Below are 18,101 nucleotides of genomic sequence, written 5' to 3'. Positions count from 1 at the left end.
GGTGTAGAAGTTTTGACTGGGGTCTGATGGTCTAGGAAGCTCTCTCACAGGACTGGAGGGCCAGTTCTAGTGTGGAGAGTTGCGGCAATCTACTGGGCTCCTCTGGTCTTGAGGACCTCAGACTCTATACATTCATTTCAGCTGAACCTGCTTCAGAGAACAAAGACATTAATTTCTCAGTGCCCCCCCTCCCCCAGGCATGGGCAGCAGAGCTCCATAAACTGAATGGGGAGATTAATTACCTTTCTCCAGGGCACAGCCCATATTTTTTCAAGGACAAAAGTAACCAAAAGCACCACCCACCCCTTCCAGGCCAAGGGAGAAGGCCTCAAATCAAGGTCACAGACACTCTTGAGTAAGTAACTAGCATCCCCTACTGGCCGATCAACTAGGAGTTACTAAACCCAGGGAACAAAGACTGTTGAAGCAGTTACAGGAAGACATAGACAGCAAATTTCTGGGAGAACTCAACCTCCCACTCTCAAATTTAGATATTTCTAACCATAAAATAAATAAGAAAGAATTTAAGGAGGTAAATACATTGTTAGAAAATCTAGACATGATAGTCCTATGGAGAAAATTGAAGGAATATCCTTTTGTTATGTACTTCATTTTGCTTACACAAAAACTGATCATGTACAAGGGCATAAAAACCTAATAATTAATTGCAGAAAGGCAAAAATAGTGAATACATCTTTCTCAGATCCTAATGTAATAAAAATAACATTCAATAAAGCTCCAGGGAGAAATAGACCAAAAACTAATTGAAAACTAAATAACCCCATTTTAAAGAATGAGTGGATCAAACAAAAAATTATAGGAAGAATTAATGATTTCATCCTAGATAATGACAATAATGAAACAAAAATTGTATGGGACATAGCCAAGGCAGCTGTCAAGGGATATATTTTTAAATGCTTACATGACTAAATTAAAGAAAGAGGAATTCAATGAACTAAACATACAACTAAAAAAATTAAAGAAAGAACAAATTAACCCCCCCATTAAATTTCAAATTAGAAATTCTAAAAATTAAAGGAGAAATTAATAAAATCAAAAGTAAGATAACTATTGAATCAATAAATAAAACCAAAAGTAGTTTTTATGAAAAAATAAGATTGATAAACTTCTGGTTAATTTAATTAAAAAAAGAAAGAAGGAAACCAAATTCCTAGGATCATAAATGGAAAAGGTGAACTCACCACCAATGAGGAGATAAAAGTAAAACTTTAGAATTATTTTGCCCAACATTAAGCCAATAAATTTGATAATGTATGTGAAAAATATGTTGCACAGGTTAAATGAAGGGGAAATTATATACCTAATTAACCCTATCTCAGAAAAATAAATTCAATAAACCATTATTGAACCCCCTAAGAACACACACACACATATATATATATATATATATATATATATATATATATATATATATATGCCATAAACACAAGGTAAAGAGTAAAAGATTGGTGGGGGGGGTAGAGAAGCAAGATTAGGGGTAAAATTGTAAAATTTAAAATAAATAAATTAAATTGAAAATTAACAAAAAGGGAATGTGGTAGGCAAGACTAAGAAATTTGCAGCTGCTTCTTTAATGCCACACTATTCTAAGCACCCAGTTAATTGGCATGACGCACATATCTTCATATGAATTTCTATTACTGAGCTAAACATTTTCTTCTTTAGGATCTCTCCCTTATGTTATCTTCTGCAATAACCATTTTATTCTCAATTAAAGGTCTCCAAAATAAAATGATCAAAAAAATTGATAGTTTGATTAATTAAACAATTCTTTTTAAATTTGCCATAATATATTCTTTTTATTTTTAGGTTTTTGCTAGGCAAATGGGGTTAAGTGGCTTGCCCAAGGCAACACAGCTAGGTAATTATTAAGTGTTTGAGACCTGGTTTGAATCCAGGTACTCCTGACTCCAGGGCCAGTGCTTTTCCCACTGCGCCACCTAGCCGCCCCAATATATTCTTTCTAAACAGCTGGCACTCAACTAGGTAGCTGAAATTGAAATCATATTTTTGCTATTGCTGCTTATTTTTCTATATGTGACAGTTTTCACTAGAATACAATAACATTATCAAGTGAAATAAAAGTAACTGATGCTTCACCAAAAAACTGAATTTTCATCATGATATAACTGAATTGTCCTCAATATTTGCACCTATAAGTTTTTATCAATTTAAGGTGAGGGACTTGTGTATATCTAATCACAAAGAAGGGATTAAGATTTTTAATAATGCAACAGAATTATTTGATTTGAGATATGACAATTGAAAATGACATCATCTTATTAAAATATTGAATGTTATTCTCAGAATTAGAATTCTTAGCATTTTTCCTATTATTTTTAATTTCATGTGCATATGATTTAATTTTTTTATAAAATTACTTTTTCTTAGTTTTTCAGTGCGTTTAGAATGAAATCATCTTTATTTAACATTGATGCAGAATTATGCTGTGATGTTATATGCTATTTTTACTTTCTTTTGCATAATATTAACTAGAGAAAATTACAATTATTCAGTTTTGATCTATAAACTTAAGATTTTGTAATCGATGCTCCTGTCAAGAATAAACATGTTCAAATCTGTTAAAATGCTTATGACAATTTGTAGGTAAAGTGAGAGATGCTTCATATTAGAATACCTAAAAAAATATATTTATCTATGTCAAAACATGTATAATTAAAAGCAATCATGAAAAGTTAAATGACCTTATATCTAGTACAAGCTGTGTTCCATGTTCTAATTCTCTGAAAAAATTAAAACATTAAAAAAAATCAGGGGTTGCTTTAAAGGAGGACGGTTGACTTATTATAGGTCTCCAAGAAGAGAGGAGATACTAAAGGGATACTGTAAAAAGGATTCTTTTTTTCCCAAGTTTGTTGAACTTGGAATAAATGACCCTGAAAATCCTGTTCAACTTTGACTCCATCATGTAGTTTTTCTTTGTTTAAAAGAAAAAAAGTATTTTATCTGCAACTATAAGTATCATTATTTGCATGATATCATATGATTTCCCCTTAATTTTTTACTATATCTTGGGTCCTATAACCAATAGGTGCTCAGTGATCTTAACTGAAGAGCATATATCTTGCAAATTAATTTAATGGGAGGGAAAAGTTAGTTGATCTAATTGATACAGAATTTCATAATAGGTTATTAAAAATCATTTCAGTATCCCCACTCTATATTATACAACTGAGTATGCTAAAATATTTATTTGGAACTTCTTATTAAATTTTTATTGAGTTGACATTTATTGGAGTTTTATGCTATTATATGATACATTATTTAATTTTTATGTATTATAGATATATTAAATTAATAAAATTTATGCTTAAATGATTAATTTTTGTAAGAATAAAGATATATACCAATAAACACAGAAAGAGAGAGACAGATAGACTGACAGGCAGACAGACAGAGGCAGACAGAGACAGAGTCATAGACAGAGAGATTGAAAGCCCATGTAAGGAAAGCAATTGCTTATCACACTTAAAACTGATGTGAACAGATATCATCAATGCTTTGACACCTTTTAGAAAATCACTTACCCCAACCTGAAAGGCCATAATTCCAACATTTATTTGGAAGAAAAGATTTTTAGTTATTAATTTACTTTGTAAATAAAGTAGCAAAAAGAGTCACCTCATCATAGTTCGGAAAAGAGAGTGGTTCAATATTTTTTAGCATGAGATCTATATTAGAAAGTCAACTCTGGGTACTTGTCCATTTATTAATTATTTTTCCCCTTCAGAATTAGCGCTAAAAAAGATAAACATTAAAGTTAATTGAAATATTCCTCTCACACAGTATAAGAAATGTAATATTTGTCTAAGGAACTGAATTTTGAAATTCACACAGTTGTTTTTCCTGTGATTGCAACATTTAGGCAAACATATACTTGCTTTATATATTTGTTTTGTCTACTTCCTTCTGATTTTAATCCTAATGATATGCCATAATTACACTTTTTCAAAAAAAAATTGAATGAAATAAAAGTCATTTATTTCCCAGATGTCTGTTTACTTTCTTTAAATTCTTCACGGTCATAAATTAATTTTATATATTTGTTTTATTAATTTTCAAAGGGGTATATGCAAAGAGGTTAAAGAGATGTCTTCATTAAATGAATGAGTTCTCAAACAATTTTCTTTAATGACAAATGAAGAATGGGATGATAATTTTGACTGACCAACTATATTTAATATGAAATTTATCTTTCACATGTAGGAAGAGAAAGGGATGAAAAATGATTACAGTACATGCTTGTGACACAACTGTCTTATGATTGTATGTGAAGAGTGCCCTATCAAAGACAAAAAATGGCATGATATTATTATAAAATATAAAACAAATAAGGCAATTTGGAAATATTCTTAATTGTATTCATATGGGAAAAGGGGAATTTGGAGAAAGCAAATCATTCAACCAAACCCACCTGGGTAGGGTTAAAGTAGTTTTGATGTAAATAATTTAATCTCTTTAGAATGGATTATAGATATAGTCACTTCTGGGAAGACAATGTTTTCATAAAAAAGTTAGCTTCAAAATTTCTCTCTGAACCTAACATTGAATTTAAACCAGAACTTTGTAAAGCATTTTTTGTTTAACACTTTTAACCTATGAACACATTATCATAATAGTGATTTTTTCTTTTTTAATTTTTTTAAAACTAATTTTGTTCATTTTCATCCATATGCACATGAATATTTTAAAGTTAAGAAATTTCCTTCCACCCTCCCTTATCACACCCCTTCCCTCAGTGGCAAACATAAATATTTTTGATAAACACGTTTAGAAATTAGACATTTTTGGTATGAGGAATTAAGTTAAAGAGGAAGAGATACATAACAGATAATTTTTATGAAGTGTTCATCAGATTCTGAAGATTTTGTTTTGTTTTGTTTTATTATCTTTTGTTTTCTTCCTCAGGATGGGGATAACATTGTGAATAGTGGGTCTCATATGGCTGTCCTAGTTCTCTGAACTTTTGAAAGGAGCTGTTTCCATCAAGATCGATAATCTCACAATGTAGATATTAATTTGTATATTGTTCTCTTGGGTCTGCTGTCTTCGCTCAGTATCAAGTCCTGTAAGTCATGCTTCTCTGGAGTTGGACCATTTATGGTTTTGCCCATTGTATTCATGTACCATAACTTTTTTATTCTCCAATTGATGGGTATCCCTTCAATTCTAATTCTTTGCCACCAAAATAGAGCTGCTATGAATATTTTGGAATATTTTGGAACATGGTATAGATCTAGAACTGGAATTTCTGCATTAAAGAGTATGAATAGTTTCATTGCTCTTGGTCATAGATACACATTGCTTTCCAGAATGTTTGGATCTATTCACAACTTCACCAGCAATGCATCAATGTTTCAATCTTCCCACAACCTCTCTAACATTGATCATTTTCTCTTTTTCTCACCTTGGTCAAACTGATAGCTGTGAGATGATACCTCTTGTTCTTTTAATTTACCTTTTTCTAATCAATAATGATTTGTATCATTTGTTAATATTATTATATAAAGTTTTAATTTCTTCATTTGAAAACCCTCTATTCATATCGTTTGGCCATATATCAATTGTGGAATGACTTGTAACCTTATAATGATGTAATTCTCTGTATAATTTAGAAATGACACCTTTATCAGAACTCCTAGTTGTGAAGATTGTATCCCAGATTTCTGCTTTCCTTCTAATGTTGGCAGCATTGATTTTATTTGTGCAGAACCTTTTTAATATAATAAATCAAAAACCAATTGTTTTGCAGTTTATAATGTGCTCTAATTCCTGTTTGATATAAATTTATCCCCTTTACATAGATCTTATAAAATATTTCTTGGTCTATTAATTTATCTATGGTTTCACCCTTTATACTTATATCCTCTACTCATTTTAACCTTATTTTGGTAGAGGGTGTGAGATGTGGTTCTATGCCTAGCTTGTGCCATAACTTTTTCCTACTTTTGCAATATTTTTTGTCAAATAGTGAGTTCTTATCCCAGAAGCAAATGTTTTTGGGTTTCTCAAACAGTAGGTAGCAGTATTCATTTAATGCAGGTTCTTTTGAATTTTTCCTATTCCACTGATCTATTTCTTAGTCAGGATTATGCAGTATTGATGACTGCCACTTTAAGCTATAATTTTTAAATCTGGTATAGCTAGTCTACCTTCGTTACAATATTTTAAATCAGTTCCCTTGATATTCCTTACCTTTTCTTTGCTTCAGATAAATTTTGTTACAGTTTGATCTAGCTTGGTAAAGTTCTTATTTTATTGGTATGGCACTATATAATTAATTTAATTTGGGTAGTATTTGCATATTGTTTATATTAGCCTGACTTAATCATAAGCAATTGACATTTTTCAATTATTGTAGATGTGACTTTATTTAGGTGTGAATTGCTTTATAATTGTGTTCATATAATTTCTGGGTTTGTCTTGATAGGTAGATTTACAAGTATTAAAGGCTGTCTATAGTTACCATAAATGGAATTTCTGTTTCTATCTCTTGCTCTTTGTCTTTTTGTTAATATGAAGAAATGCCGATGATTTATGTCATTTTTTATTTTATATCCTGATCCTTTGTTGAATTTGTTAATTGTTTCAAGGAGCATTTTACATGATTTTTCTCATGTTCTCTAATTATGTCATCATATCATCTGCAAAGAGTGAAAACTTTGCTTCTTCATTGCCAATTCTGATTCCTTCAATTTCTTTCTCTTCACCTATTGCTACAGCTGTCATTTCGAATATGATATTGAATAGCAATGGTGATGATGGACATCTTTGTCTCACCCCTGATTTCACTGGAAATGTTCCAAGTATATATCCATTGCATATACTATTTAATGATAGGTTTAGCTAGATGCTAAATATTATTTTTAGGAAAATTCCATTTATTCCTAAACTTTCTAGTGTTTTAAAAAGGAATGGATCTTGTATTTTATCAAGGGTTTTTTCAGCCTCTATTAAGATAATCATATGATTTCTGTTGGTTTTGCTATTGATGTGTTCAATAATTTTCGAGTGCTTTTCTAATATTGAATCATACCTGCCTACTTATTATAAATTCTACCTGATCACAAAGTAATAATAATTTACTGTAGTATCATTGCAAAACATTTATTTAAGATACTTGCATCAAAAATCAATAGGGAGATTGATCTATAATTTTATGAGTGTGTTTTGGTTTTTCCTGCTTTAGATATCAGCACCATGGTGTCACAAAAGGAGTTTGGCAGAATTCTTTCTTCTCTGATTTTTAAAAATAGTTTAGGTTGAATAGGAATTAATTTTTTTCCTTAATGCTTGGTAAAATGAACTTGTTAAATCCATTTAGAGATTTTTTCCTTAGGGGGTTTATTGATGGTTTCCTTCAAAAAGGGTTATTTAAGAAATTTATTTCCTCTTCTGTTATTCTGGGCACTTTGTATTTTTGTAAATATTCATCCATTTAACTCAAATTATCCAATTTATGGGTATCCAATTTGGCAAAGTCTCTCTGAATTATCTCTTTAATGTTCTACTCATTGGTGGTTAGTTCAATGTTTTCATTTTTGATACTGGTAATTTGGTTAACTTTTATTTTTTATTAGATTAACCAAAAGTTTGTCTATTTTATTGGCTTTTTCATAAAAGCAACTTTTATTTTTATTTATGAGATTAATGATTATCTTGCTTTCAATTTTATTAATCTCTTTCTTGAATTTAAGAAATTGAAATTTGTTATTTAATTGGGGATTTTTAATTTGTTCTTTTTCTAATGTTTTTAGTTGTATACACAGCTCAATGATCTCCTCATTCTGTATTTTATTCATGTAGGCATTTAGAGATATGAAATTTGCCTCAGCTATATTCCCATAAATTTTGGTATGATGTGTCCTTATTATCATTTGCTTTTATATAATTATTGATTATTTCTATTATTTGCTATTTGAAAAAGTTATTTTAATTTCCAATTAGTTCTTGGTTTATCTTTCCATGACTCTTTATTACATGTACATTTTATTGCATCATTGGCTGAGAAATATACATTAATTATTTCTACCATTCTGCATTTGATTATAAGGATTTTGTGCCCTAGTACATGGTCAATTTTGGTATTGGTGCCATATACCTCTGAGGAAGAATGTATATACTCTTTTTAGTCCCCATTCAGTTTTCTCCAGAGGTCTATTATAATACCTAAATTTTCTAAGATTTCATTCACCTTCTTTATTTCCGTCTTGTTTATTTTGTGGTTAGGTTTATCTAGTTCTGAGAGAGGGTGATTGAAGTCCCCATTATTAAAGTTTTGCTGTTGATGCCTCCTTGTAATTCACACTACTTTTCTTCTAGGAATTTGGAGCTATCCCACTAGCTGCATATATGCTTAATAATAATAATAATATAAATTCATTATCAATGCTGCCTTTTAAGAAAATGCAGTTTCCTTCCTTATCCATTTTAATGAGATTAGTTTTTGTTTTTATTTTTATCTGAGATCAGAATCACTACCCCTATTTTTTTTTATTTCAGCTGAGGTATGTTTTGCTCCAACCTTTTACCTTTACACTGTGTGGATCTCTATGCTTCAAATGGGTTTTTGTAAACAATATATTGTAGGATTCTGGTTTTCAGTCCATTCTGCTATCGACTTCCATCTTAAGGGACAGTTCATCCCATTCACTTTTAGAGTTAAGATTTCTAATTCTTTATTTACCTCTTGGCTCTTTTTCTATTTATATTTTTCTCTTTTTTTCTCTTATTTCTCCTCACCAAAATTTTACATTTCCACTGTGTCTTTTCTCTTAAAAATTCATGCAGTTTATTTTCACTTATTTTTACCTTCCCTTTTATCAGGCCCTTCTTTTTTTTAATCTTTCCCTTTCCCCATCCCCTCATTCCCCATAAAAAGGGGAAGATTTTAAATCCAAGTGGGAATGTAACATATTTGATCTCTGGGCTAAATCTATTGAATTGAATTTATTCATTCTTCATTCTTTCCCTCCAAAATTATAAATCTTTGTGACTCTTCCCATTCTGTTATTTAGTGCTCTAGTGCTGTTAATTGGGTATCATCAATCACAGTTTGATTATTTGAATCATTGATAAATTCATATTGTTATCAAGGTATCATCACAGATTTTTTGCTTAATTACTTGATAAGTAAAATTATCTCAAATTAAATCCAATTACATTCATATTCATATTTCTCTTACTCCCTTTTCAAGTACCCTCCAATTACACACAATCATCCTCATGAGCCAAAATATCGTGCAAAGCTGTATCATTGTTGAATTATTTGTGTCCCACCCCCAGTGCTATTTTTCTCATACTTTACACCATCTCCCTACAGAGGATACTTAACCCTTTGTTAAGTGAACCATAACCTATTTTCTCTCAAACTATACCCCTCCCCCTTGTTAAATGAAGCATGGATTAATTCAAACCCGATATAATTAACTACAAATGTCTTAAACTTACTCTCAACACTGGGAGGCTCTGGAGGTCTCTCTTGAGAACTTTACAAATGATAAGTAAAGTTATGGAGACACTGACTTTGCTCCACTCAGTTTATGATGCCCTCAGTAGACAATGTGCTAAGTGTTTGTTAGCATAGAAGAATTCAAATTGGTCAAAGAAAAATGAGACACTTAAAATTAAATTCAACCCCACTGCTTTTCATCAGGGATTTTTTGTCTCAAACATAGTGATGCCTTCTTGGACCTCTTCAAAGGAGAGACAAGATCCAACTATAGCATATGCCATAAGTACATTCTCTTTAATTATATTAAGTCCTTTTATTATCCAAGAGACGTAAAATTCTAAAGAATTAGAAGTATTGTATCTTCCCTTTTGGGGTATTATACATTTTGATTGTCTTGGCCAACATTTGTTTTGTTTTGTTTTTTCATCCCTTTTTTATTAGTGTTATTTATGCAAATTTTGAGTCATGCATTTGGCAATTGTATTCTTTGTTTGGTTCTGATCTTTGTATTCAGGAAATTATGGAAGTCCTTCACTAAGATGAACATCCATCTTTTTCCCCCGACAGTTTATGCTGAATTGTTCAAGGTAGTACATTCTGGGCTTTAATTGAGGATCTTTTGTGCTCTTACATATAAATTTCCAGGTCTCCCAATCCTTCAGTGTTGATGCTGATAGGTCCTCTGTGAATCAGATTGTGTTTCATTTGTATTTGAATTATTTTCTTTTTGCTGCTTTCAAAAATCTCTCCTTTATTTGAGAATTATGGATTTTGGCTAGAAGAGCTCTTGGGTTTTTGTCTAGGGGGTCTCTTTCTGAAGGGGTTCTATGTATTCTTTCTTTGGTTATATTGTTTTCTTGTGCTAGCATAATAATGATTTTAATGCATAAATTAAAATACATATAATTAAAGCTGAAACAGACTATATTCAAATAAAGATCTATTTTTTTTCCCATTTAGGTACATTTCATTGATCTAAGCTCTTTCCACTTTGTTCTATTCTAGTCATATCTTTTAATTGACTCCTAGTGAAAGGGGCATGACAAAGATATTGTTCAGAATTTGAAAATAAAATTAATCCATTGATCATGATTAACACTGAGAATCCAACATCTGCCTTTTTTATATGAAAAATGGGAAAAATTAAGTAGAAAAGAGCTTTTTAGTTCTTTTTTATTGATATTTTAACAAATAAAGGTGGAAATTATCACCTACTATAGTTTTTTGAGAAAATGAAACTCCTGTACAATCTGAATCAGTTAACATAAACAGTTAATATAAACCTTATAAACATTAGTCTTTTATTTGCTCGCACTTTATATAGCTGCCATTTTGACACACTTCAAAATAATACTTAGTAACAGTTATTTTCTTTAATTCCTAAAGGTCACATAACAATTTTAAATATTAAAATTGGTAAGCAAAATTGCACATTCAGCTTCCTTGCTCAATTTAAACTTTTCACTTTATGTTAACTCTCATTGCTAGAAAGAAAAATAAATAATAGCATAGTTCAATAAATCACAGAAGAAAACTGTTTACAAATGTTAGAGTAACTTGGAGAAAAAAATCATATAACATAGAAAATCAATCAAATTAAGGCAGGTTTCAATTTAATTTACAAGAATTAAAGGGGGGCAGGTAGGTGGCACAGTGGATAGAGCACCAGCCCTGAAGTCAGGAGTACCTGAGTTCAAATCCGGCCGCAGACACTTAATAATTACCTAGCTGTGTGGCCTTGGGGAAGACACTTAACACCATTTGCCTTGCAAAAACTAAAAAAAAAAAAGAATTAAAGTAGGGGCAACTAGGTGGCATGGTAGATAGAGCACAGTCCCTGGAGTAAGGAGTACCTGAGTTCAAATCTGATCTCAGACACTTAATAATTACCTAGCTGTGTGGTCTTGGACGAGTAACTTAACTCCATTGTCCTTCAAAAAAAGTTAAAGTGAAATATTGGAATACAACCTCACATATGATAAAAACTAATTGAACATTTGAAAATAATATATCCTGCATTATATTAAGTGACAGTAACTACCTATGTAGCAAAATGGTGGGATTAAATCATTATCAAATAAATGCAGATATTAGCATGGAATTCAAAATCAGCTGAGCAGAGAAAAATTCAAAAGATAAATGAAAGATCTGATTGATAAATAAGAACGTTTAAGACATTAACAAATGTGTGACTAGTAAGATGAATTAATGCTTGTGGTTGCTGTTTGATTTTTAATAAACATGGGAAAAATCAAACAAAAATGTTATTTCTGAGAGTTTTTGAGAAGAAACATTGAATAAATACAGAAAAGATATAACAAGGATTGTCAGAAGAATATGAAGATATGAATTTAATATTTTAAGGTGAGAAATTTCATAGTAACATCGTTATTTATGGCATATTAGATAGAATCTTCTTGGAAGACAAAAGCTAAAGTATAGTGGAGGGAGCAGCAAAACTTGAGTCAAGATTTAAAAATGGATATAAATCAACTCTTGCTTTGAGGTGATTGAAGCATAAGGACACAAAAGATAACTAGATTATAGATGGCACACTAGGATATGGGTCCCATTATCAGAATGAGTAATGTGCACATCATAAAAAAGAAAATCCATCTAAGCTTAAAGCAATGAAATGGCAGATTTTCAACAATCTCTTGGGAATCTAATGAGGAATAAAGAGTTTAGACATTTCAGATATAATTTTATACAAGACCAAATTCTGTGATTGGGTACTAAGCAATCCAAGTGGGGGGAAATCCTAAAGAACAAATTATAAAAAGTTGAAAATAGATTCAGTACTTCAAAAGTAAAATGTCATGGTAGAAAAAGGGGCAAAAGATATTGGAAAAGGAGAAAAATGAAAAGAATAAAAATAATTTTTCTAGACATGACTAAAAATGTCCTTTCTACTTTACTTTGAAAATATTATAAAATAAGTAAAATTTATTGATATTATTTCTAGAGTATCCTTGGAGGGGGGAAAAACAGAGGTAAATGAAGTGAATTAAAGGAAACTGACTTTTCCTGGAAATAGAAAATTTGATTTAATATCACTCAGAAGGTAAGATTTTTGGTTTTATGAGTGGAGGAGAGCAGAGGAAAATTGCCTCCACATATTCAATCTGAGCTACAAAAAAGAGGTTAATGAAAATTAAGTATCAGAAGTGGAGGAGGAAACTAGTATAAAATTAATGAAAACAATGAAACTGGATGAGTTGATGATGTGAAGGCAAAATAACTGTTCTATCTCCATAACTAAACATATCACTATAAAATATATCTCTATATACACATGAGTGTACATTAGTATATGAATAATCATTTCTGCACCTATATTTGTATCTAATTACTTAGCAAAGAGGAGACATATATAATCATACTTGCACATAACATATTTTGACCTTAGAAAACTTAAGAGAATTAGTAAAGAAATAAAATGGATTTATTAATTAATCTATTAAAGTTGCTATATAAAATGCAAACACAAAAGTTATGGATATTGCTACAAAATACCATCAAAAGCAAGAAACAAATAGTAAAATACTGCAAATAAAAAACAATAAAAATTCCTAAGTATTGATTAAAATTCTACTATATGGCCATCATTTTACTAAGAACTTGGAAAATAAAAATAGCCAACAGTGCCTGAATTTAAAGAACTTATGATCTAATGGGGGAGATAACATGTAAGCAAAATATATTCAAAGATAACCATGCATAGCATAATTGAAAATGATTAATAGAGGGAAGACACTAGAATTAAGAGAGTTTGGAGAAAGTTTTTAGTAGAATATTGAATTATAGTTAGATCTTAAACCAAGGAAGTATTTTTATAGAGTTTAGGAGGGAGGAATTTTAGACTGTGGGTAGACAAGAGAAAATACTTAGACTTGAGAGATGGAGTATCTTCCTGGTAGAAAAGCCAAAAGGAAATTATTTGAGGAGAAATATGTAAGAAAATTGGAAAAATGGATGGGATTGAAACTGAAAAAAAAGGTTTTTAAATCCAAATGAAGTATTGGATATTACAGGCAATAGGAAATATCTTGTGTTAAATGTATGGGATGTTTACATTATCTGATCCATATTTTAGGAAAATCATTTAGTGCCTAAATAGAGTATGCATTGGAGTGGGAAGAGAGTCAAGGCAGATAGAACCAATAGAAGGTTATTAATATAATAAATGAAACATCTTGGCAACTGAGTGGAAATTAGGAGAGAGGGATACTGAGGAATTGGGAATACCTTATACATTCTGAATCTGAGGGTCTGGAAAGGTGGTAACTGTTCTTTATGGTAATAAGAAAGGGAGAGTAAGGAAAAGAAAGGGGAAGATATGGAAGGGAAATTAGTTAGACATAAAAGTAAAGGCAATGAGCTTATCTTGGGATATGTTCAATTTAGATAGTCCATATATTTCAATATGTCTTAATGATAGTTGAAGTTGTAACAGGGTATTTAAGTTGTATTTGAAAATAATTATCATTAAAGAAACAGGAGTTGATATCACCAAGTGAAGGAATAAAGAAGTAGAAGAGAAGAAAGACCAGGACCAATTTAAGGCACATATTTATTTTTCATGCTCTAGAAGAGAATCCATCACAAAAAGACAGAGGAATGGTCAAATAGGTAGAATGAGGGTGAGATGTATTTGCTGTTCCTAATATCTAGAGAATACCAATGAAGAAAAAAGTCCTCAATAGTGTCAAAGACAAGAGAGGACAAGATAGAAGTGAGAAAATGTCCACTGGTTTTGGCAGCTAAGATATTTATATTTAGTAACCTTGGAAAAAGCAGGTTCAGTGCAATGTTGGAAACAACAGTGCAAGGTTGGAAACAAATTGATAGGGAGTTAAAAAGAGAGTACGAATAAGAATGTGAAGACACCTATTTTAGATAATCATTTTGAAGTGTTCAACTACAAAGGGCAGAAGAGATAGGAAATGATATTAGCATTGGAAAGATCAAATGTCAATTTTTTTTTCATAAAGGGGAAGACATGCATATATTGGTAGGCAGTAGGGAATGAGCTATTAGGCAGAGGACAAGATTGAATATAGATCAAACAGCAGGAATAAAAGAGAAGCAATCTTCTGGAAGAGAAGTGTTGGAATAGGATTACCTCCTTTAGGCAGAGAGGCTAGCAGAATTTTATCACATGAGTCAGAGATGAGGGAAAAGATAGTGGCATAAGTTTTCTGAATGAGAGGAGATAAGGAAGATGGTAGAAAGAAAGAGCTCACAATGAATCACCTCAATTTTTTGCTTTGTAAAATATGAAGTAAGTTTCTCTGCTGATAGATTAAAAGGGAAAGGAGCTATGAGAAGTTTGAGAAAGGTTAAAATAGTTTGGAAGAGACTCTGAAGAAAGGGATAGAGATTTAACAGGGTAATTATTACCTTACAGGACTGAGGGCCCTATATGAAATTGGGTTAAGTTGAGAACAAAGTCAGGGGTTAAATGGAGGGAGCTTCTGATGCTTTGGTGCAATTCCAGCACTTTCATGTCTGAGTTCTAGAGTATTCAAGTCCAGTCAGTCTGAGTTTTCTCTATAAATGAGATTTCAATAATGTGACTGGAGTATGGTGAATAATTATATGCTGATAGTCCCTTATCAAGGTACACTCACCCTAACATGTCCAAGGTCATTAGAAGCCTATATCTGAATGCCTGTTTTCAATGGGAGCCATTTTATTTGATTCAGCGAGACATTCCAGGATTCCTATATTACTAAAATCTATACAGTCGCACAGTGAGCAAGTGCTCCAAACCAATATATGATTGAAAGCCAATGAATATAATGCAGGCATTGAAGTCCTTGCAATAGGAAGCCTGAGAATTCAGTAGCAAAGTAGAAGAACTTCAAGGCAGCTCTCTCAATTTGGAACCTTGCAAAAAAGGACCCCCCAAGTACCCATTCAGGCAGAGCCTCGCGTAACAAAATCAAACAGAAATGTTGCATATCACTAATAATTCAAGATATGTAAATGAAATAATTTTTAGAATTCAACTTCACACTAAGAATGACAAATAACAAAAGAGAACAATGACAAAAGGTAGAGAAGAGGCCCTGTGAAAAAAATGTAAACATGAATTATTGGAGCAATGAATTGATTTTACTGTTCTAGGAAGCAGATTAGATCTCTGGTAAGAAAGCTACCAAATTATTGAAAAATATTTACTTAAGTAATAGCAAATGTAGCTCTCATTGAAACTATGCCTTTAGAAGATGGTCGCATAAAGCCAGGGACTGGCCTAAGCTCTACCCCAAACCCCTCCAAATACTCTAAAATAATGACTCTAATCAAATTCTAGTGTAGCAGAACCCATAAAAAGACAGAGTTAAATAATTTTCCATATGAAATCAACTTAAAAATTCATTAGGAAAGTCTGCTGCTCCAAAGTAACAATGTAATACAGTCCAGAACAGGTTATGACAGTACAGTCCCAGCCCCAGCAAACAGTAGCAGGCTTTTGGAGTCACTGAATCAGCAATAGCATCAGATTCTTCCAGAACTTCCAGAACTTTAAGCCCACAAATGATATGGGTTTTGAATAATTGGTTAGAAGAAGAGAAGACTCTGTTGCTTTCATCATACTTAGATCTGAGTCTCAGTCCTGAGTGAAAGACATGGTTAAGGAGCAGCACTAACACATAAGGGTTTGTAACCTCTGGGGAGCCAGGACCCTCATCACATTCCAGGCCAGAAGGAAGTATTTGTGAACAGTGATACGACAGAGTACAGAGCAGGAGAGTAGTAGAACCTTTCTTTAGATCATGTCACCTTGGAAGAAATGAAAACTTTCATGTACCTAGAAGTATCTCTGAAAAAAGCAGCACCTAACCCCTAAAACTTAGGACAACATACACTGCACCCTGCAAACAGAGCACTCCTTAACAGGGTTCAAATCAAGTAAGCTAGAAAATGAACTAACAGGAAAAAATTCTGATCAAAGAAAGTTATTAAGCTGACAAAGAAGATTAAAACATACCTCAGAAGAAGATAACAAAGTCAAAGCGCCTACATTCCAAACCTCTATGAAAAAAATGAATGTCTCAGATTATAAAAGAGTTAAGAAAGGATCTTGAATATAAAGTAAGAGAGATAGAAGGAAATGGAAAGAGAAACAAAGATAGAAAAATAAGTAACAGTCTAGTAAAGGAGAACCAAACAAATAAATAATAACTGAAGAACATAATACAGTAAAAAACAGACTAGGGCCAAATGAAAAATAGGCACAAAAAGTCTTATGAAGAAAACAATATCCTTAAGAGGCACAAAAGTTTACTAAAGAAATTATTATCAAAAATATAAAAAATAAAAGCAAATTAAGTCAATTTAAGCTAATGACTTAATAAGAAAAAATCCAACAAAACAAAAATTTGATCTTCAATCACAAGAAAAAGATTAAAAAGTCAAATAGGAAAGGAAAATCATAAGAGAATTTATGAGATTAAATTACTTATATTCTTTCATGGGAAGATGATACTGGTAACTCATAAAAACTTTCTCATTATTAGGGCAGTTAGAAGGAACTCACAGGTGTGAGTTGACTATAAGGAATGATATCTAAAAAATAAAATACTGTAATAAAAGGAAAAGGGGAGGTAAATGGAGTCAATTGTCTCACTTAAAAGTGGTCAAAAAAAGTTTTGCTCTGAAGAAGCAGAAGAATGTAAGGGGGGTGAATGAACCTTACTATTATCATAATTGGTTCAAAAAAAGGATAATATTCACATTCAACAAGGTATAAAAATCTATCTTTTCCTACAAGAAAATAGAAGGGAAGAAGTATAAAAGAATGTATGTGTGTTTGTGTATTTGTGTGTGTGTGTGTGTGTGTGTGTGTGTGTGTGTGTGTGTTATAGAAGGGAGGATAAATTGGGGGAGGGGATAGTACAAAGCAAAACACTTTAGAGAAGAGAAAAGGTGAAGGAAAACAAAAATATAGTGGGGAGGGAAAGAAATAGGTTAAAGAGAAATGCAGTTAGCAATACTAAATGCGAAAAAACATTGAACCAAGTTTCTCTGATAAAGACATACTTTTTCAAATTAAGCAACTTGAGTCAAATGTGTCATAATAAAATCCATTCCTAAATTGATATATGATTAAATAACATAACCAGTTTAAAGATGAGTTAATCAATTATCCATAGTCATATGATAAAAAATTTGAACTCACCAGTAACTGGAGAAATACAAATTAAAACAATAATAAGATATTAGTCTTACCAATTAGATTTGCTAATAGATTAGAGAACTAAAAAAATAAACAAATGCTGGAGGGGCTGGAGGGATATTGAGAGGTTAATGCGTTGTTGGAGCTCTGAATTGGTTTGGTTATTCTGTAGAGCAATTTGGAACTATGCCCAAAGCCTATAAAACCATGCATACCCTTTGAACTGGCACTACATCTATTAGTCTATATACCAAAACAGATTTAAAAAAGGAAAAGAACCTAAATATAAAAACCCGCCTATTTCTGGTGCAAAAATGAAGAAATTGAGTGGATGACTATCATTTGAGGAATGGCTGAACAGATTGTGGCATGTGTTTTGATGGTATACTTCTGAGCTATAAGAAGTGATAAGCAGTACGA

Source organism: Macrotis lagotis, chromosome X, assembly GCF_037893015.1.
Source record: "Macrotis lagotis isolate mMagLag1 chromosome X, bilby.v1.9.chrom.fasta, whole genome shotgun sequence".
NCBI classification, from domain to species: Eukaryota; Metazoa; Chordata; class Mammalia; order Peramelemorphia; family Peramelidae; genus Macrotis; species Macrotis lagotis.
The sequence above is the reverse complement of the archived record's forward strand: the minus strand, read 5'-3'. Positions refer to the sequence as shown.